Raw genomic sequence first — 22,352 nt, 5'->3', positions numbered from 1 at the left:
GCGGCCCGGCAGCCTGCTCGCCTCGACAGAAAATGAGGGGAAATCAAACAAATGCCCCTTCCAATGCTGTGGCAGAGCCACACCCAGGTCTCTAAAAAACATAAGCGCTGAGTTGACGCCTTTTGAGAAATGGGCGTTTTTTTTAAAGCCTCAGCTCCGCGCCTCAGTGACTGCAGTAGTTCCAGTTCTCCCTTCGAAGTAATGCAGCTCCCCGGCTGAAGGAAAAACCGTGGCAAGTGGGACCGTAAAGGCTTTGGAAGCCGAAGTAAAAGGAATTCCAGATATTCTTTTCTTTTTTTCTTATTCTTTTGTAACATCCCGTTTTTCTTAACCGTCCCCAAACAGGTAAATATCAGAAATAAAGTATCAGAAGTGCTATGCGTGGTGTCTCACTGCCAGGGCCCCGGTGGCTCCGTGCTTGGAATCCCTGTGGGCCGCGCGTGGCTGGCAGGTGTACACCTGCTGCTGGTTTCCTCAGCGCGGGATAAGTGCCGAACAGCTTCCAGCACTCTCCGAGCAGGTTCACGGTAGTTGTACGTGCCTGCACGGATGGTAAGGCACGCCGCCTGCGCGCTCCCTGTACCGTAAGTTACGGCAGCTTCTGAAGGCCTGAACTGACGCCCATCATCAGCAGCCTCAGGCAATCATAACTGCAGTTTTGCAAATGATTTTGCGTATATCCGATTCTCCTGTTACTTAGCACAACTCAAAGCACCGACTTTTCAACCTATTTATCTGGGTGCAATTAAAGACAGGGTTTGGACTGCTGTCCAGTTCCTAGTGTACCTACCTCCACATAGCACACAGAAAAATCACACGACATAATCAAGAGAGCCCTAAAGGAAGTAAATGGAGTACTTAGAAACAAAAACTGAAACAAAAAATTTACAAGAAGAAAATAGTTATATGGATTCTGGACTCTGGTCCTATGGGAAAGTCCAAAATTTGAAGATTATTCATTCCGAATTCAAATAATTTGAATTTCCCAATGGATCAGAAATTTTAGCTTTGTATTTTAGAAGAGTCAAAGTGACATTTTATTTGATCTGGCAGCTACCAATTATTCTCTGTAACAACTATTTAATAGTTTAAATCCTTATCTCTTGGAAAATAATTGTTTCACTATTTTTTTTATTCAAAGACATGATGAAATGTATACACTCTCAATGGAATCCCACTTGACTTCTGTTTGGCATTATTGAGAATTACAATGCCCAATATATTGCAGAGTTTGATGAAAAATCCATTATGCAGTTTTAAATTAGCCTTATTCATGATTTTGGAATAAGAAGAAAACCTTAGTATTGATACATTTTCCTGATACTTCATTTTTCTAATACAAAGCAGGGAAGAAATTGCTGAGACTTTCTTCTGTTGTTTTGAAACATTGCCAGGATCAATGGTACAATTTCACCCAACATCTGCCTCTAGCAGCCTTGGAAATACTTGGAAACACTATTCTGAATAAAATTTTAATACAAATAGTTTCACCGTAAGATCAACAAATGATTCTTAGTCTGAGGATACTTAGATCTCATCTAGAGCAAAGTAGTGGTGATCTTTCTACTGGATCTTCCCAAGTTTTTCATAGTGTAGTTTTAGGCTGGGTTGGAATTGCAAGGCTTAACCACCATCTTTCAATAACTAGGGCTGTAAGAGACAACGAAGCCAATTTTTCTTGCACAAAACAAATGTAAATACAAGGTTGCTCTGCCGTTTGAGCACTCTGGGCAAGGCACCTTCTGTGTACTGTTCAGGAAGTCTGGCAGTAGGTAGGAGACAGTTCAAAGAGAAAGGCAGAGCTCAGAAACAATATAATAACAAAGCCCAAAGCAGCTTTGTGCGCCCGGGAAAGCTACAGGCTTTTTTGTTGGGTGTTGGCTGGAGAGGCTGGAGCAAGAAGATACTTTATGTTTTGAACTCTCCTGTACTTGAGAAACAGGAATTACAATTACAAATCTTGGAAACAAATTTAATTGCACCAAAGAAGTCTTATTTCCTTACAATTTCTCTTCCTAACCAGGATAACATAGAAGTTATTTTGGCTAGCCATGCTGGTCAGAAGGGGCAATATCCTTATCAGGGTTGATTGGTTTCCAGTGAGGAAAGACTGTGAATTGTAGTTTAGGTGAACTGATATGAAGGAAATAATAGAGCTGTTTACAGAAACAATGATTCAAGTGATCAGAAAAAGTCAAGATAAAGACCACTGGAATTTGAGCAAGAAGTCTGGGAAGGTGAAATAATGTGGGATTTCATCATAGCTAACTGCAATAAAATGCAGGAAAAGTATCTTATAGATACAGTTTGTGGCAGTCTCCTTGAAAGATGTTGCTAAGGTGAAACAACGAAGAGTAGGCAACTGGTTTGCACTGAACAAGAAGAGCTACATTTTGTCACTTAAGCCTATTATAAAAACTGGAGTTTAGGGGGATCTTAGCTACTCAAAATCTTGGGGAAAAAGTGAATCAGAGTTGCAGTCTTTGAGCTCATGGATCTAATGAGGACAGACAAAGAGGAAAATGTTTCCAAGCAAAAAGAAAATTGAGGGCACTTCTGCAAACCCAGCTCTTCAAACTGCCACTGAAGTATAGTTTATTTCATCATTAACTCTGATTACAGAGGCATGTATGTGAAAAAGGAATCCATTTCAGTGGTCTGAGTGTGGTTAAACATCTTCTGAACTGAAGAATGTTCTTGTGACTGCTCCTGTCCTGGCTTAACTATTTCAAAATCCCTTTCCTATGGGACACAGACGCTTGTGCTTATGGTTTGGGGACAATGTTGCCAGAGAGAAAAATAGCCATTCCTCATGGGTATGTGGAAAGAGTATCTAAAGGAGACCTGAGCAGAGAAAGAAAGACTCTCAGGTTTGGATGAGGGTAATAGCATGTTGCCACTGTGAAATTATCCTGTAAGAAAGATTCTGTAAATGTGTAAAGAGTTCAGCTTAGATCAACTGTCATTTCTTAAATGTTTTATGTTCTTTTGGCCTGTAAGGACTGTCATCATTTTGGACTTCAGTTGAATGACGAATATAGCCAAAATGGGGCCTGCATTTACAGTCTGGGTTAATATATATTCATACTGGTGGATTCAGTTGCTGGTGTTTGTTCAAGATGAGTGTACAAAACCATTAAGCACATATTCTAACCCAAACAAAGACAAAAAAGACTACTCAGAAGCTTTGAACTGAATCTTGTTTGGGGTGTGCCTTGCATGCTCTATGACATTAGAAAAAAAATTCAAGTGGAGAAGCGGAGTTCAAACTCAGAAGAAAGATTTTAAGAAAGTTGAAATAAGCATTAGTACAAGGCCCTGTGAGGCACTTTGATCAGCTTTTGATCAGGGTTCTGGGAGAAAGAAAACTGGAGTTGTGAACTGGATTTTTTTTTCCAGAGACTTAATTTCTCTGTGTCTAAAAAAAGGGTGGGGGGAGGGGGAGGGGAGGACCAGGAGTTTGCACATTGTTGAAAATACAAAAGCATGGTTAAGATACCATATTGCCTCATCAGTTTCTTTCCTACTTGAAATAACCTATGAGATCCCATGCTTTGGCTAGCTGCTTTGGTTCAAATTTTGGCCAGCTGCTTTGGGTAAAAAGGAGGTAACAATGTGTTCACCCTGAAGAAGTCAATATTCAATACTGAAGTTCAGTACTGAAGACACCTGTGCCTGTACTGAGGCTTTCTGCGGCTCTCAGTAGAGATCCTGAAAAGGCGGACATTCTTATTGCCTGCTAATCAATCAGCAGCTTTTAGTTCCAAAATTCAACCTCTCCCATACCCTATACATAGTTCAACTTACTTCTCTATCACATATCTACAAAACATGGCTATTTCGCATGCAATGGTATTAAAATATAGCTCCAATAGCCATGAAAACAAACTTTGTAGAAGACAATGAAGTCAAATTCTTTTAGAGAAACTGTTTCGATGCCTGCTCTTCATTTGTGTTTCTACCAGTTTTTTCTGCAAACCGTGTTTGGCTTTGTAGTTTCTCTTCAGATTCAGATTATTCTCTGGAGCCCTTTTGATAAGATAAGGTTTCTACTCAAAAGAGTTGAAATTATTTGTACTATCATTTTTAATAGTTAAACTGTTTTTCTTAAAAACAGAATATATCCTAGATTATGAGATCATTTTAAATTTCCTCTCTTACCCCCATTGCATCAACAAATTCAGAAGAGACCTTAATAAGACTCCAGACAAAGGCAAGAAATAGGAGGAGGATAACTCACTGATTCTAGAAAAGGCTGGCACTTGAAGATTGACACTGGTATCATCAGCTCTTTAAAATACTTTAACCAACTCAGGAAAATTTTGGTTTTAAGAAGTCTTTTAGAAACTGGAACTCTTGAGCAAGCAATTCTTTGGCTAGAGGCAAGATTTTGAAGCTCCCTCTCCTCTCCATTGCTGCTTTGCTGCTCCCTATAATTGACTGGCAGAATGCAGCGGAGATGCAATAAGTGCTTCATGGAAAAAAGGAAAGATCAACAGTGAGTATAACAGTGCATTGTTAAAGCCAGTGGTCAGCTGAGCTGAAGAAGCCTGCATGAGACAGAACCATGTCTCCAGCATTTATTGTAAAGCTTAATTCTCTGAACTTTTACTCTTTAAAAGTTGTCTGCTTTATCCACATTTTAGTTTCATCATGTGATTGGAAATAGTCTCACCAAATTTATATTTAATCTTCTATTTAATGCTAAAGTTGCATCACTGTTTTTAAGTAGAGTGAGTCAGTGTTTATTTTATACTTTTGCAAAAAGTCAGGAATAGAAGGCTCAATTAAGCATTGAGTTTCATAAGTGTTTTTGTAGATTTTTAAAGTTGTTTTTAAAGAAAATATTTTTCTGTCATTTAGAAGTAATCTGAATATTTTGGAAGTATTTCAGTAATGCTCACAAGATAATTCGAACAGTAATTTTTAATTTGAAAGAGACCACCACTGTTTCTATAACTTTTATGGGCAATTTTGTGCTGTCTATCAAAAGAAGTAAGAAAGCAACCTACAATTTTAGAAGACTAAGTATGTTAAATACAAAACTAAAATAATAAATTAATTTTTTTAATTCATTACTTTGCATCACTTCACATAAATAAAGCAGAACTGAAGTCCAAAGTGGTATTTAATGGTCAATAGCAGCTGTACCAATCACAGGAGAAGCAAGAAATTTCATAGCAGATGAAGAGACAAGCCATTTGGTGAAGGCAGTGAGGCAATGACTGTGGGCAGATATGGAATGGAAATCTGAAAGGAAAAAGCTCAGGGTCTAAAAATGGTCAAATAGAACTTTTGTCCATCCCATCCTTCTTTCCCCGCAGGTATGTGGCGGTATATGGCGGTTTAAATAAATCAGGTCTGTTTCAAGGGGAGTGAGGCACTGCAAACGGATTCACAACAAACACATTCAGTGCTTCAGCCACTTAATCATAACAAAACCCTGAAGGATGGAGCCTTCCAAGGTTAAAGGGATGGACCAGCCAGGCTGCCATACAGTACCACATAAGATAAGGATGTAAAGATGTCTTAGAAGAAGGTAGGGAACAAAAACAGGACAACCATTAGTGCAGGAGTTATCAGTATATAATGGTAAACTGGACTAGATTTTGGAATGGGATTTCCCCCAGCAGCTTGCATTTTGTGGAGGACACTACAGTTGCACAGCAGGACCCTAAAGATTACAGGTACTCTGGATGAAGAAGTGCTCAAAAGACAGGAGCTAACTGAGTTTGACTAAGCTCCTTTCCAACTGTTCTGGATAACCTGCCTGCTTACTCTCCTGCATGCCAGCAGCACTGCAGAGGAAGCCTGAAACACCATTGCATTTGTCTTTAGTATTATATATTATGATATATATGTCCATTATCTATTTTGATTTCTAAAACTGGAGCCACACTATTGTGGGTAAGTGCTTGCTCCACATTTTGTTACTGCTTCCTCAAACTGCTCCCCAGCATATTCAAAAAGCAGTTGGTAAAAATACAGTAATTCAGGTTGCAATGGCTAGCAGAGATGCCATAATCCTGCTGCTTCATTTTTGGTTTCTTCTCCCATTGTCACCCCTGAGCCTTCCCCATTCTCCCAGTCCATGTATTCAGTTGTCAGCTGAGCCCTTAGAATAGAACTATTTTATAGGCCCAAAATAAAATATGTATCCTATAACTTGCATTTCAATCAAGAAAAAAAAAATCAACCATTAGCACAAACCTTAATAATATATATATTTTTGGATGCAAGTAAGTACAGAACTGTACCTTTGCAAGCAAACTTCAATTAGAAAACCATTATCCTGAGCAGTGCTATTAACAAGGCATCAATACTGCTAGTCCTCAGCTTGCCTGGTGCTCATTGCAGAGTGGTATTTATGCCACAGAAAACTGTTGGCATGGGACAGCAAGYAGAAATTTAGAAACAGAGAAAGCTCCTGCCAGGTTCTGCCACCACAAAGCAGGGCTGCCCTCTCTAGTTCCCAAACATCTCTCATGCACGGCTCCAGGAAGGACCAGCCTGTTGAATAACGCATCAGTCCATATCTTGCTGGATTCACTTTCATAAATCAATACTTGCCTTGCTGCTGGTTCACTCAGATAAGCAATAGGTCCTCCAAGGACAGGGCTGTCTGCAGAAGAGTAACTTCATTTAATAAGCAAAGCCATCACTTCCCCTACAGCCCACCCAGGATGTTGTTCCCCAGAAATGCTGTGAATTAATATGTTCACCACATTTTCTGGCCACAGGACCACAGCATTAAATGAAGGTTGATGCAATGTCAGTGAAACACGTGTTGAGCACAGCCCATCTGCCAGCACGTGTTACTACTGATCACTGCGAGCTCGGGGGGGCTCCTCACATTACACTTCCAAAGCACGTTGGAGAAAAATTTGGAGGAATCTCTTAAGGCCTGAGTATCCAGAATCTCCTAAGCCTCCAGTGAAAATATTGGCAGTGGAATTTCAAAGCTGCAGAAGGAAAGAAGGAAAGAAGGAAAGAAGGAAAGAAGTCTTTGCTGCTAGGGAGGCTGAACAGAAAATGCTTGTGACTTTTCTCACGTTACAAGCCCCAGTCCTGAAGTGTCCAAACCCTCAAAGCCACTTGCCATATTGGCAAATTCATGGAAGAAAAAGAACAGAGGAGGAAAGCAAGGGTGACATTGTAGAATTCTTTGAAGCAGTGGTGCGAGTACATACTAAGTCTCTCAGCACAACAAGCAGATGTTAGCGTGACCAGGAGGCAGGGGGCTCAGGAACAGCCATCCTGCTGAAAGCTGCTGGACTGGAAAGTCTCTCATTGCATTTTTCAGCCTGACAGCTGGAGCACTGCTGACATACTTCCACAGAGTTTAGGATTTTAGGGAATAAGGTTTGTTGCTGTTGTTGATTTAACTGATTTCCAGTGCAAGAAAGCTTATACTACCATACTGTCTGCATGTTTCTGTCTGTCTCATAGTCTGCAAGATCTTTGAAAACTGGCCAGCCAGATTTGACACAGGCTGAGAGTTTTCCACAATAATTATGCTCCTACAAATTTGGTAAAAATAGGCAATTGCAGAGATGAGAAAGAAAGACTTGTAAGATCAATCAAGGAAAAGGYTGCAGTAAGATATCACCCCTTATAAGTCACTAGAGAATCTGCACAAGACTGAACCCTTATGAATCAGTCACAAGAAAAGCCTCATTTTGAACTTGCATCTTTTCAAAAGCCAAAGTCAGTCAACCAAGAGACACAAATTGGAAGGATAACTGGATTCTTTAAATCTAGAGTTCTCAGTAGTATTTCTTGCTTGGATGCGTTAGTTTCTGTCCTACCAAGCAATTTTTACACAAAACCCGAAGTGTAAATAAATACAATAAAAGAGCAGTCCCTACTCTTACAAAAACTATAATCAGGAGAGCTCTGAAAAGCATATGAAATAAATCCTGTGCATTCTCAACTATGTGCAATTTTTACATTTTAAATAACATTAGACATTTCTTGTTTCATAATATTATTTAAAACTCTGTTAATTATATATATATATCACAATTACATATATTTATATATACATACAAACACACTCATGAATGTATTTTTAAGTTACAAGATGAGCTTAAATCCTTTGAAATCTGGTCTTTTTAAGGTAACTTAATTTTGATATTCAGATTCCCTAATCATTTTTTAAAAACATAGCTACATGTAGATAGAGAGACAAGTGTACAAAGACTGGAGTTTAGGTTATAGTATTAAGCTAAGCCAATGCAGTCTGAAAGCAAACCAGAACCATTCTAACTGCTTTTTTTTTTTTTTTAAATATAGAAGTAGTAGTTAGGTTAGAAAAAGAAATTGGGAAAGCACAATCATATAGATAAGTTGCTTTCTTCACTTACCTATAATTTCAAATTAAAAAGGCAGTATTTTGAAACTCTATCAGTCCAAGAATTGGTTGACATCATGTAGGTTTAGAATATAAAATCGATGTTACAAAAATAGAAGGAAAATATGAATTATATTCAGGTGTTAAGATTAAATTTGTTTCTTAAATATGTAAGTCTGAATTGTGTGAATGGTAATTGTGTCAAGAACTCCCCTGCAAAGTGGGAGATAAAACAGAAAGTAGAACTTAGGTATATAGTATAAAGCACACAGCAAAGAGAAAATAATTTTAGTCTGATACTTATCAGGACAATTTTCACGATGATTCCTTACAACATATTAGAAAATGTCCTTTTGGATGTATTGTTCTGTCCTTTTGGAAATGAGCCCTACATTTTCTCAATTTCAATCAATTCACTTTTGATTATGAGCTATTTGTAGTACAAAAACTCTTAGAGAGCTCTATCAGGATCAAGATTCTTGTACAAATATGTATAAAGATAGAGGATCCGCCTGGGCAGCGTACAGCAGACTGCCCCAGGGCAGCAAGTAACACCGCAAGGGAACAGTGCAGTGACTAAGCAGAGCTTCCTGGGGGCAGGATGGCCCCGCACAAGCAGAGCAGGGCTGTAACTCTACCTGCTCGCCAGCTGCAAAAAGGGCCTATATGGTATATATTTCCTACGTTGTAGTTTAGTGTTCTAAAGCACTTTGCACACCTTATGTAGACAGGAAGCAGGGATCAGTTCCCCACTACTACATGTATCTGCAGTTATTTTGGAAATGTGAGGAAAGGCATTACAAAAAGACATTTATGCAAATATTAAATTCACACAAACATTTTCACAGGAATAATAATCTTCCAAATCTGTGAATCTGTAAAACAGCTCTAAGGGTAAAAACAAGTAATTTAGATCTTATTTTGACATTTTCAAAAAAATAATTTTTCTTTTGAAAATAAAGTTTTCATTTAAAAATATTTTAAAGGGTAAAATAACCATAAAAATGAAATATTTAGGCTAAAGAAAATATTTTGTGTCAACACAAACTGAATTTATTTTTTTTAGAAAAAAAGAAAAACCTGTGCTTCACTTGAACTGAACTGACTGCTTTTTTCCCCCCATTTTTAATTTAGCTTTTTTTTTAGCTTTTTTTCCCCAGTAATACGTTGCCCAGTTGTACCAATGAATAACAGTCTTACAGCTGAACTCTTTCCTAACATAACTTCTTAACCAAGTAGAAAAAATAAGTGCAAATTCCCAAAATAAAGCAAACAAGTTACCTGTCAGAAACAGTCACCAAGCTTTGCCCTATTCATATAAAGTACGAAGACTGAAAAACTGCACTACAGCCAAATAATTTCTTCTTTCATGCCTGGTGGATAGAAAGCATTAGTTTTTTCTATATTGGAAGAAGACATGCCACCACCTGTTCAAAACATGATCCAATTCAAATATTTCCATCATACCTTTGCATTCAAGTGTCCCTTTAAAACCGTTCTAAGAACGTCATTAGTTACTGGCAGATTATCACTGTTTCAACAGCTACGACTAAGGGATTCATCTTGACAGAATCTTGATGCTCTTACACACGTTTCAGATGTACTTCGGGACTCTCTGGGAACATAACAAAGCGTCCATCCCTCTTCCCAGTAGGTTGAAGTTTCTAATTTACAAGGAATTGAAACCAGACTAGTTATTTTCTTGACTTCACAGCCAGAGCTATTTCAGAATTTCATTCCTAGGTTTTATGACTGTGAAGCAGCTAATTTATTATGCTTTTTTATTTTTGGAATGGGAGCAGGAGTGGCTATTCACAAGGACTTTTTAGTTTAGAACACACCATTGAGAGGTAACAACTAAACAGAAGGATCCTCAGCTGAATGCACTCTAGAAATAAACTGTCAAAGACATTTTTCCTTTAATATCCTTAATGTTATTTTTTAAATACACAGATCACATTCTTACAGTAAAAGTCAATGGGAATGTACCCATGTAACTGATGAAAGATATGTTCCTGTACCTTTATTTAAGTTATAATGCAGTACTACTAACGACCATAAAACAAGTTACTACCTTCAAAAGATTCTGCTCAAGCATGTAGCACCTCTTTACATCACCATCCTTAATATTTTTCACTGGCATTTTCCCCAGGAAAGTGTCTCAGGAAATAACTTAAAGTACACTGAAATCACAGGAAAAACACCATCCCACTTAACAGGGTTTTGATAAGGCTCATGAGCAGACTCTCTAACAACCACTCCGCATACTCACTTGATGTCTCTTTGCCTCAAAGCCAGCACTTGGAAGGGGCTCATCATCCCTGTGATATAATTTAGGATGGTTAGCGATGAGTTACCGACACTCCACTTACGCACCGAAGGCAGGTCTCAAACGTAATAGCACCAAAACAAAACTGGGGTGGTTATCAAATATGGCCACACTGAATCACGGGAAAGGACAGAGAGCTTCACTCTCATTATAGAATTTCTCCACACTGTAGTTTAAGCCTCTAATAATAGAGTACAGCATGGCTGAGCCTGAAAAGTCATACTTTGACATGGTCATGACAACTGCAGTTTAGGTTACAGAGAAGCTGATTATAGCAACTAGTTTTAAACATGAAAATAAAACCACAGAGCTGCTCAGATGAATGTCTTATGGGATGAGTAGATGAGTACAGCAAAACATCACAAGACATAACAAGAAGGACAGTAGAATCAACAGAATATCTGCCTGGAGGCACAGTCTAGCTTGGATATATTTACTATAGCTATAGCTCTAGGTATGCATTCTCATACCAAACACCAGAGAGCTGGAGATCATAGCCTTGTGGTAAAACATGTAGGCATAGTAAATTATGCTGTGTTATAATCACATCTTTCCAAAGGCCGCATCCTAATGAGCCTTTAGAAGTATCTCTGAACATCGACATACCAACAAAAAGCAAGTCCTTGTAGGCTGCTAATCTGTCCCATTTCCAGGGTGCAAAACAAGCTGGTATGCCTTTGGAAGGCCTGGGATAACCCTATGGATGTGCACTGGATGATTTTGGCTGCGAACCTTTCCACCGAGTCATTTCCCCGGTACTTGGGCTGACATTCCAAACCACTGAGTGTATTTAAGCAACTGCCCATTTCTTAATATCAGAAATATCCATAAAAATATTTCTTCCTCCCAAACCCATAAGTTTCTTCCCCAAATCACTTCTGTCTGAGGTGTAGACTAGGCAAAATTCAGATGTGCAGTAATAAGAGCTCAGTATCTTGTCTACTGGTTCTTTAATTCTTTGAGAAATAAGAGATTTTTTTATTACTGTTAGTTTCCAGCATTTATTTTCTGACCYGAATAGCACAGAACAACCTAAAGTTAGAATTTTAGATGAAGAAAACTTATGCAGGCCAAATTCTGAAGCATTTTATTGTCATGGTTTGATTTTTTTTCTCTTTTGCAAGAGTTTGTATACTAGCGTCTAACTACCAGGTTTTTGGGAAAGATACAAGAATCAGTTCCATAAACATAGCAAAACTCTTAAAAATGATTCCAAAAATAGTATCTTTGAAGTGTGTATGATATATACAAAAAGCATGTGATGTGAGAAAGAAGTTGCATTGAAATAAATGGCACTGTGCCATGCTGTGCTAACAAACTAAGTCATTCCTACTTAGTATTCAACTCACATTAGATTTTGCAGATGTTCAAAACATGAGCAAGCTAACTCTGCTCAAATTAGACTCCTCAGATTTGGCCCTTCCAAATCACAGGGCTCCTCTGCATGCCATAAAGACTTCACTGAGATTCTGTAGACAGGCAGAAACTTTGGGCTGGTTATACTTGGTTGAGACAGTTTCCTTCACACCTATCTCAGGTGATGTGAATGAGCTTGGCTCTGCCRACACTGGAACCACACCTATTTGGCGTTAGGTGGGAATCTGACTCTTACTTTTCTTGGTATAGGGAAACTTAGACAAGTACAGGATAGGAGTGCAAGAATGGTAAGTACTCTTCATAAACCTGTTCAGTCACTACTGTAGTGGGATATAAAGGCTTTATCAGATGTCACTTAGAGAGAGCTATGTAACTCATCCATTGTAATTCATCCTTAGGTAATTCCCATTATTCCTAGATAATAAAAACTTATGCCAATAAAATGTTGACATTATGCTTCTGATGAAGCATAATACTTTATACTTTTATACTTTAATGCAGACAGACATAGTCTGCCCATATATATACCAAATAACATGGGGAATTCTTTAAGTCACCTTCTCTTTAAAACAATGACTGACAATTGTCTGACTCAAAGCACCTTCAAATCCGTGCAAAAATGCTTGGTCACCCATCTGTGGTGATAATGTCCATGTGAAAAATTGTAATCAGCCACAGCCGTGAGCTTTGCACCTTTACATATTCTGCACCTCGTAGTGCAGAAGTAGTGCCTCCCTGTGTTGCTTCTAATGCTTCAAACTCTGAGCCAGGCACCATGACAAAAATAAATAGAAAATTCTTTTCTTCTTACTTCATAATCAATTGAATTAGAGATACAAAATAATAAACTTTCAGTTCAGAACCGGCTGAATTTTTTAATGATTAACTATTAAAAAAATCTTTAATCACTGAAAGAGAAAAATTACTGACTTCTCATAGCACTAATTTCTAGCCCTGATACCTCTACCTGAGAAAAACAGTTTGGAAAGTATCCCTGTGAAGGAAAGCACTTAGGAACAGACTTCATTTAAAGTCAATAGATATATCCAGCTTGTCTTTGCTGAGTTTATGGAGCCTCCACTAAAGAACAGGTTCACTGTTTGTATAGCTAGTGAGCCTGAAAATCTACTCCAACCCTATGTTTTATCCAGCAGGTGCGGACATCCAAGTGGTCTCATCCCATCTCAAATGACAAAAAACAAAGAAAACTTTCATTCTACAGAACATTCTTAGATTTACTGTTTAAATTTGCTATATACCCCATAACTTCATTGTTTATCTTCACCAAAATCTGTATTGTATCTGTATTTTGGAGGCTCCTTTCTGTTATGCAGTCATTTCATGGGCCTGTCTAGACCACAATGTGAGGTCATCATCATACCATCTGTTTAACTTGCTTGGTTTAGTGTGTCTGCAACTCAGTTCAGCTCACATCTTATAAGAACGTCCTCAAAAATGAGAGTAAGTCATACTAAAGCATACTTTCCAAGCATACTGCATAAAATAGATATGCTATTATGGGTAATATATCTAGTATTTTATCATAGGTTTATTATAGAAATATTTAGAAGCCATTTCAAGCTATTTTTAGAGTATTTTCTTCTCCTCAATAATATCTTGCATGCTTTTCTTCCCTGAATATTGAATCAACATACTGTGGATGAAATGAAAAATGATCTTCCTATCTCTCTGCTATTTCTGTCATAAATGTTGCAAATTTTCATGTTTCTAACATAAGACATCACACTGGACAACCAAAGCAAACAAACTGATATGTAGTCACCTCCCTCTGATTTGATTAGTACCAAGATAGTCTCACCCTAGGCACATTAGAAATAAGATTACCTAGAGAGAAATATAAAAAAACCAGCATTCTACTGTTTGATCTTCTGAGTTAAGTTGCACCAAAAGACACAACCAGGTTTTGGAGTGCTTTGCAATAAAGAAACCATTCAGTGTTTTTCATTTATAACTTTGTCCTTGTTCTCCACCCTGCAAGTATGTTTCAGATATTCTTGCACCCACACAGAAGATAAATGAGCAATAAAACTACGAGCTTCCCTCAGCACTTGTTACTTGCTTCTGCTCTGTTGTGGACTGACAGGTCGCAGAACGAGTTCACTTCCAGTTCTGGTTTGGTATTTGTTTCCCTTTCTTTTAAATATGCCATTTAACATCGTATGTGAGAGCAGATGGGTTTTGAACACTGCTATGAAATGTACTCTTTAGCCTCTTGAAAATACTTTAGTGGTTGTATTGAGACCACTAAAATGTGTTCAAGGCTAAGGAAGAGTCAAATAGTAAGGATTTCAGTAATTACTATCCAGAAGAATTTCCTGAACCTGGAGCTGATAAGGTATTACTATGCTTGGAGATGTATTTAGCACTGCTCTTTACAGAGGATGAAGAAGACACTGCTATTTTTTCTTTTCTCTGTAATATTTATAATTGCCACCAATGACATGAGAGCATGGATTATAACTATGACATATTTACTCCTCTTGCTTTTGCACAGAAAGTTGCAGAAGTGGTCTTTGCAGTGATGTATCTATCATCATGCCTGCCTTCCTCGTACACCCTCCCCCAGGCACCTGCTGTTGGTAGTCATCTGAAACAGGATCCTGGGCATTTGCCTTTGGCTATTGTTGGAGTTGGGATACTGGATAGCTCATGGAGCTATTCTGGTGTGCCTCCATTCCTCAGGATTTCAAAAGGGTGTTCTTCAAATATGAAATGTATGCTGGGTTAGCAAAACAAGCTGGGATCAGAGTGAATGGGGTGAGGTAAAACTCAGCCCCAGGCAGAGTTTGAGCGAACGCAGGACAATCAAAGTTTTTGAGATGTGCAGCCAGCAGTACATGTAGGTGCAGGCACAGAGCCAGGCCCAGTACAAAGGAGTCAGAGAGCTTTTAGGTGGATAGCCTTAGCCTCCCTGAATCCCTGGAGATATGCTCCAATGGGAATGAATCTGCAACCTGTTCACACAGAGATTAAGATGAGAAAAAGGAGTGAATTCACATAAAACCCAGTATGTTTGAGTGACATGGAATTATTTATTATTTAATATATAGTACCGGTGCAAACAGGAAAAAAAAAGTCTGTAATCTGGAGATAGAAGTCAGAAAAAAAGCCAGGTTTCGATATTCTTATTGACATTGGGTTGTACCTTGTGTCATAAACCACTCCACTGGTCTCAGTCAAATGATGGGAGAGGGAAGGCACTGCTTAGTGCGCATCAGCGTGGCCCTCCATCTGCGATTCCAGTGTTTTAGGGCATGCAGAATTATCAACAGCAAAACTGGCAAACTTGTTTAGTTTCTGATGTGAACAGAAGTAAAACAAATATTGGTAGAGGAACTTTATTTTGAGTTCCATTCCACTGAACTGCATTGCCATGGCAGTAACGACTGTTTACATACAGAGGGTGGATGCTTCGTGGGGTGTTAGCAAGCTGAAGGTGAGGAAGCGTGCCAGGTGGGGGCTTCTGTATCACACCTGGGAGACCGTCATGCTGATTAGCACCTGCTTCTACAATGAAATAAACAACATGTGAAGTAAAATGTCCTTTCAAAAATGCTCTGTTAATTTAAATTACCCTAATTTAGGAAGAACAGAGTGATATCTGTGAACATTACTCTCATTAGCTAACATTACTTAGGAATAGATTAAAACATATTAAAAATAAATGGACAAAAAAATCCTGGACAATTTTTAAAATAAAAAGAATGATAGCTTTTTTGCATTGTTCATTGCATTACTTTTAAAAAATCAGAAGTAATTTAAAAAAAATACTACATGAGGAAATACAATTAATTAGTAACACCGGATATAGTATATGTTAAAATTTTTTTGAAGGCATCAGTAATCATTGCTGTTAGCTGTATCATCTGCTTGGATCCAAGAAAAGCTAGACTTTTCTTACGTCCATATTTCTGTTGCACAGCTGCATTCAATCTGCCATCCCTCAAATAAACCAAATTCTCATTACAGAAACCCCTTACATATGTTTTTTTCCTGAATGTTGAACAAGCAGCCTCCAAGCTTAGCTGAAGTAAAGAAAATCCATTTTGGAAAGAAAACAAATATTCCTAGATGTTTGCACAGGTGCAAGTTAGTTCCTCAGGTTTTCAATCTGTATTGGCTGAAATATAGAAATATGACATCTGTGAAACTGCATTTTGTTAGGCAACTTCTGTTAATGAAAAAAGTGTTCTCAAGCAGATGTACTTAGCACGATTCACATCTGCCTTTTTGGAGGACTAGCTCAATTAAGCAACCACTTCATGCTTGTTCAAAAACACAGTACTCTCTTAGGAGCTGGAGCGGGGGGTAGGAACTGCCACCGTGACGTGGTCTTTAACGGTAATAGAGCACCGGAGCTGCCTGGGAATTCTTCGTCCTGGCAGAGGGAATTGCTAGTGCCCGTGCAGGCACCTTGGCACATGCCTGTGTGTGTCTGCAGCACCCAGGCCATGGCAGCACACGGCCACTGTGCACGGTGGCCCTGGGGAGGGAGAGCGACTGTGCGGGGAACCGGCACGTCTCTTCTCATTGCACTGCGCCTGCTTAATAACAAAACTCACACTACTCATTGCTGAACTTCACCTGCAAGGGTGTGAACAGACATATTATTTGGCCAGCTCCGTTTCTTTGTTATTTTCCCTCCACTCTGCCTTACCAATTTTAGAAATAATTTCTATGCCTTTTAGAATAGCGGGTGCAAAGAGGAAAGTTGCCATTTCAGCCAGAATATTGCAGTGCTGGAATATCTTCGCATTTTTTCTCAGGGGCAGGAGTAGACAACAACTTCTCCATCAAGTCCCCCAAATATCCTCTCATTTATGAAAGTATTGCCTCTGAATTGTGTATGGAGTTGTGTATCAGCAGACATATCCTTATTTAAATAGCAGAAAATTCCCAGTTTCTGTACAGTGATATTACTAAGAAATCTGTTCATTCCTTTTCTAACAAATCCTATTAGTTCACTTCAAAATACCTTCATCCTCTTAAACTACAGCAATGCCACTCTATTCTGAGGGCCAGTATGAGCTGATACGATCTTGGGGAGGCTGTGATTTTCAACTGGCAGCAAATGCATGAAATAAAAAAAATGATGTGGTTTTGTGCCAGTGCTTGGGGTATCAGTTCTGCCAATTGACTGTCATCCTCTACTAGCAGATGTGCTATAAAAGGAGATGAAATTCATTGTTAGCATGCTGCTTGATGGCCAAAGCCAATTATGGAATGGAGAATTGAGCCTTTTTAATAAAAGAATTTGCATATGGAAATTACATGTATTTCCATATAGTCATAAGTATTTTCAAACTGCTTAAGAGAAGGCTTGACTAAACTCATTTTATGTTAGCGTGCATTAGCATAACTCCTTTTTTCATACACAGTACAGAATTTTGTCAATATTATATTTTAGTCCGATATGTTATTTCTCACTAGTCGTCTGTTTTACTCTTCATATATGTTTTCCAAGACAGAATATATTTTGATTCCTCATATTAAAACCATATAGTGATTGCCAGGAAGAGAAAATCTAAAACTTTTATAACTGTGTAAAAAAAAAGCATCAGACCCTGTTCAGAGAAGTACCTAAGTTTTGTTTGGAAAAGTCAGAGGCCTAGAAAACAAGCTAAAAAACCAGACTGAAATGGGTCCTTAAGTCTGGAGAAGAGGAGACTGAGGGGAGACTTAATAACTGTTTTCAAGTATACAATAGATTGCTTCAAACAGGAAAGCAATACACTCTTCACCATATCCACTAAGAAAAGGACAAGAAATATGTGTTTAAAACAGCAACGAAGGCTTAGGTTACACGCTCTGGAAAGCTTTCCAGCATTACAGACTGTGGAGCACTGGAACAGGCCGTCTACAGAGATTGTGGCATCTTCATTGCTGGAAGTTTTTTTAAGGACTTGCAACACAAACCTCTCAAGAGTGGTTTGGGGAGAACCAATCTTGTTTGGGACAAGGGATGAAATGTGTGACTTCTCTGGGTCTCTCCGGTCTTATTTTCTATGAACCATTTGGGTAGTCCCAATAGTTTCCCACAAATTCATACCGTAAACTATTAACTGTAAACTTGGCATACAGCTGCAGCTACATTACAAGTAGCGATGGACATTATATTGACCTTGTGGTAGTACTACCTTTCTAAATGCGTAGGATACCGAAATTACTAGGTGCTGCTATTTGCATATCTGCAGTGCCAGTCTTGTGCTCTGCTCTGCCTCTGGTCCACTTGACCCCTGTAGGTCTCTGCCCCATTGCCTTCACTGAGGCATGACAGAAATGAACCCATCGAACTTTCTAGAGTAGCAAAGAAAATCTTGCCTCTATCCGCAGCTCCTTGAAGTCTTCTGATCTCTCATCCAAAAGGTTTAGTAGTAATAAGTCCCTTAGTAGTATCAGTGCCCAGAGCTTTTATTGGTGTCCCTGGCATGCAAGATTCAAATGGGACTGCCCACAGCATGCTGCAGGTCAAATATTTCTTTCAGTATTCAGTCTTTCACTTCCCCCCAGGCATCTTGTCATCCCCATGTTACTGAGGGGTTTTTAGCAGATAGAAGAAAATTACTGCAGTGCATCATGATTGCAGCCAGGGAAGTTAGGGAAACTAAAAACTGGATTTGAAAATTTCTGTTGTGGCTTCCTAATTGGAGGAGGCTAAGAGAGGAGTTTGATGGGGACTTTGAGACAGGTCTTCGTTTAATGACATTGCATATAACCTTTTACATCTAAAAATAAATCCGAATTCATCCAATAGTGCCTTAAAATATTTTTACTTTAAATCTTAAGATAAATATTTCAAAGATAATGTAAGGTTTGAGCAACAGTCTTCTTAAGGCACACTTTGTTATTAAAGGGCTAAGAACAGTATCACAAAACCTTTCACAGTCTAAAGTCTTTAAAGTCTAAAATACTGAGTGGTCTCCAGCATTAAGAACCCTGGAATTTAAATTTTGATAGCATTGAGAAAACTCAGGAAATTAAGCTCTCCTAATTCATCCATTCCCATGCACTAACACCCTCTCTATATATTCAGAACTAATTTATACAGTATGTATATGCATATACACATATGCATGTGCACAAACACATCTTTCATTGTAAATTAGCCGTATCGATGGCAATATTCAAAAGCATTTGATGCAGGTTTATTAAGGGCAGCAGCTAGCAGAGCATTTTTTCCTGAATTAAACTTTTAAAATATTCATGTAGATTCATTATGTAGGAAACCTTTGCTAGCTGTAAATCAAATATGTATAATGTATATTTCTGTACAAATATAAATTATTTCATACTTAGAAATATATATATACAGATAATTCTTTTGTACTGTATTGTTTCCCTCTCAAATTAGTTTGTGTTACTTGAAGTACTATACAATTGATATGAATAGCATAACAGAACCATTTGCATCATTTATACAATGTAACATGGGCTAAACCTTGAAGTTTTTGCACCCAAAAAGTGTCACTGACATCCATAGGAAATTTGCCTGAACCTTCCTCGCCCACACCAAACTCTTCAGGTTTTGCACAGTATTGGAATAACATTACGTATATATATTAAAAACAGGTTTTGTATGATACTGAAATAACATTATGCTTATGTATTAAAAACAACCCAAATCTTACATGCATCCCCCCTCCCCAAACCTATGTACTCAATCTCTCTTTAAAGTCCAGCTCTGTTCTTTTATAAAATGCCTAGTAAACCTTTCCTTGTGTAATGAATAAGATTAAGCAGAAGCATATTGCAGAAAAATCAGGTCAGAATAAAAGGTATGCTTTGGCTGTTTTGTAGCATTCTTGTCATGCGAAGCATTCATATGTCTGATTTAATCAGGCAGGTGAGCCAAAGTCACTGTTGCTGCAGTACTTTTTTTTTTCCTAACAAGATACTCTAAGTTCAAGCCCATCACTAAAATTCATTTTTCAGGCTCTGATCATCTCACATTTCAATTACTGCCAAATCTTCTTCCCCAGCTTTAACAAATGCAGTTTTGTCCCAATCTGTAGACGCAGAAAGCTGCTGCACAGGTCATTCTTCCAGGCTGCTGCTTTGGCCAGGGCCCTCCTCCACTGGTTCTCCGTGATTTCGGACATAACCTACCTGTTCTCATGTCTAATGTCTTTGTCCATTAAAATGACAGTCTTTCATTCAAGAGACTGATTCCTGTCTCTGTCACATAGTTGACTAACTTTCAAAGAAGCACATTTATGCACTCTCTTGTGCTTCTGCACACACTTTGTAAGACCTCCTTGTAGGCATCCACAAAAAAAAAATCTTGTTTTCTGAAATGGCTCCTTTGAACTTGCTTGTAACTGTAGTGCTTATGGAAACTTGGTAGTAGCCAGGCTGTTGTTGCTGGTTCATTTTGCCTTCTTTCCTTGTTTATCCCCAGCTGTTTTTATGCACTTGTCTGCTGGCTTGTATTTTATGCCCAGGGTATAGCCGTATAGTCTCTCATGGACAGCTGTGAGCCGAGCTGCCTTGCTGCAGGTAGGCAGGTGCGCTCACTAGGGCTACTGCTGCGCTAGCATGCGTTGCCTTACCTCGCAGCAGCACTTGCTAACCTGGCCCAACAAGGCACGACCGCCGCTCCCTGGCTTCCCATCTGGAGCTGGCTCAGCCCTCAAAGTGCCGAATGCGGAAGAGCTCGTTCGCGTCGGCTTGCAGAGTACTGTGGAGACCACAAACCCCAAGGCAGAAACTATGAATTTTGTGTTTGCTTGTCACACTGGGGCTCTGAGGTGCTGTTGTAATACAAATAAAACATAAAAACAGAGTGGAATAGTAACAGAAGCTACTGCATGGTTTTTCTCATGGGGAATGGATATCCACATAGATAAAGATGTAAAACTCATGAACCGTTTTCATGTAACAACAACTACTATGCTCAATAACTGAGAACTTCACTGCAAATTAGTAAAAAAATAAAAAATGAGAAGGAAATATTTATTAGATCATCCCTGCCTTTAGGCAGCTTCTTATGATGCATTTTCAGCCAGAACTAATTTCTAACAAAGGTTTCTATTTGTTAATAACTCTAAGACTGGCTGTGGAGTGGTAATAGAGGCGAGGACTAGACATGAACAAAAAAGGCTTTTATTTTCACAGAGAAAATTTTGGATTGTTTTCAATTTTCACTTGAAACCTTCTATGTCTGTAAGATATATTTTTTTAATAATGAAAACTGAGAGTTTTCCAAAGATGAGAGATACATTCTGGAAAAAAAATTACTTATGTGAGAGAAGTCTGCCACTGAAGAACATGTTTTGACAGTGAATATTTGACCAGCCTGCACAAGGACGCTGCTTTTCAGGACTATCTCTGAGGAAACGATTTTCATTTTCAGCACATATTGCTACTTCTTTCTCCTTTGCCACCTGGCACAGATCAGAATCCCAGAATTCCACTTGTGCCTGGGAGCCCACCGACAGCTTCCCCCAAGGGGCTGAGCCCCTCCTGCTTTGCGAGTAGTTTGAGCACTGCAGTGTCTCACTGAAATAGCAGGTGTTTAGCTTTTCATTTTGGAGAAAGAAGAATTGTGACTATGCCCCCTTACCTAAGTATTGCACAAGTAAAATAACATGCTCCACAAGAGACTGCAAAAAGAGATACACCACTAAATAAAAACACTGTGAGATTATTTCCTCTAGGATAAAATCATTCTTTGAAGGTTTGGGAGACCTATGTTTATCTCTTGAAGAGTATTATTCATTTCTTTCTCCTGATATCTCTGCAAAGTACCCCCCACACAGAAAAACATAATTTTACAACTGCTTACTGATTTAGCTGAGCATATCCTGTTCAAACTGAATTGCAGGCTGAATGTAACAGTCTATTCTAGTTGTTTCATGCTATTTTGCATGAAAACTACCAGGAAGATTAGCTGGCACATTGTGAAGCCTGGATGTGGTAGGCAGACTTGTATGTGTGTTTATGTCACAAATTTGATAAGAAGTGGGAGCAAATGAAAAATAAGGAAAATGGGTGGATATAGTAGATTACAGCAAATAGATTAATCACTTAGAATGATTAGAGATGATAGCTTATTTTCTACTTCCTGCTTCATTCATGTTGATTTTTAGGGTGTAAACGAGAGTAATATTTGGTCCAATTTGGGAGGGCTGGGTTTAGTTTGTTTTCAGGCTTCTCTATGTGTGGAAATGAACAAGAATGGGAATCACTGCAGAAAGAAAACTAGGGAATAATTCTTGGAAACCTGGGGAGAGGGGGAGAATTCCATTAATCAGATTGCCCTTCATAGCTTCT

Source organism: Apteryx rowi, unplaced genomic scaffold (assembly GCF_003343035.1).
Source record: "Apteryx rowi isolate R43461 unplaced genomic scaffold, aptRow1 scaffold_180, whole genome shotgun sequence".
Classification (NCBI taxonomy): Eukaryota; Metazoa; Chordata; class Aves; order Apterygiformes; family Apterygidae; genus Apteryx; species Apteryx rowi.
Note: the sequence above shows the minus strand (reverse complement) of the source record.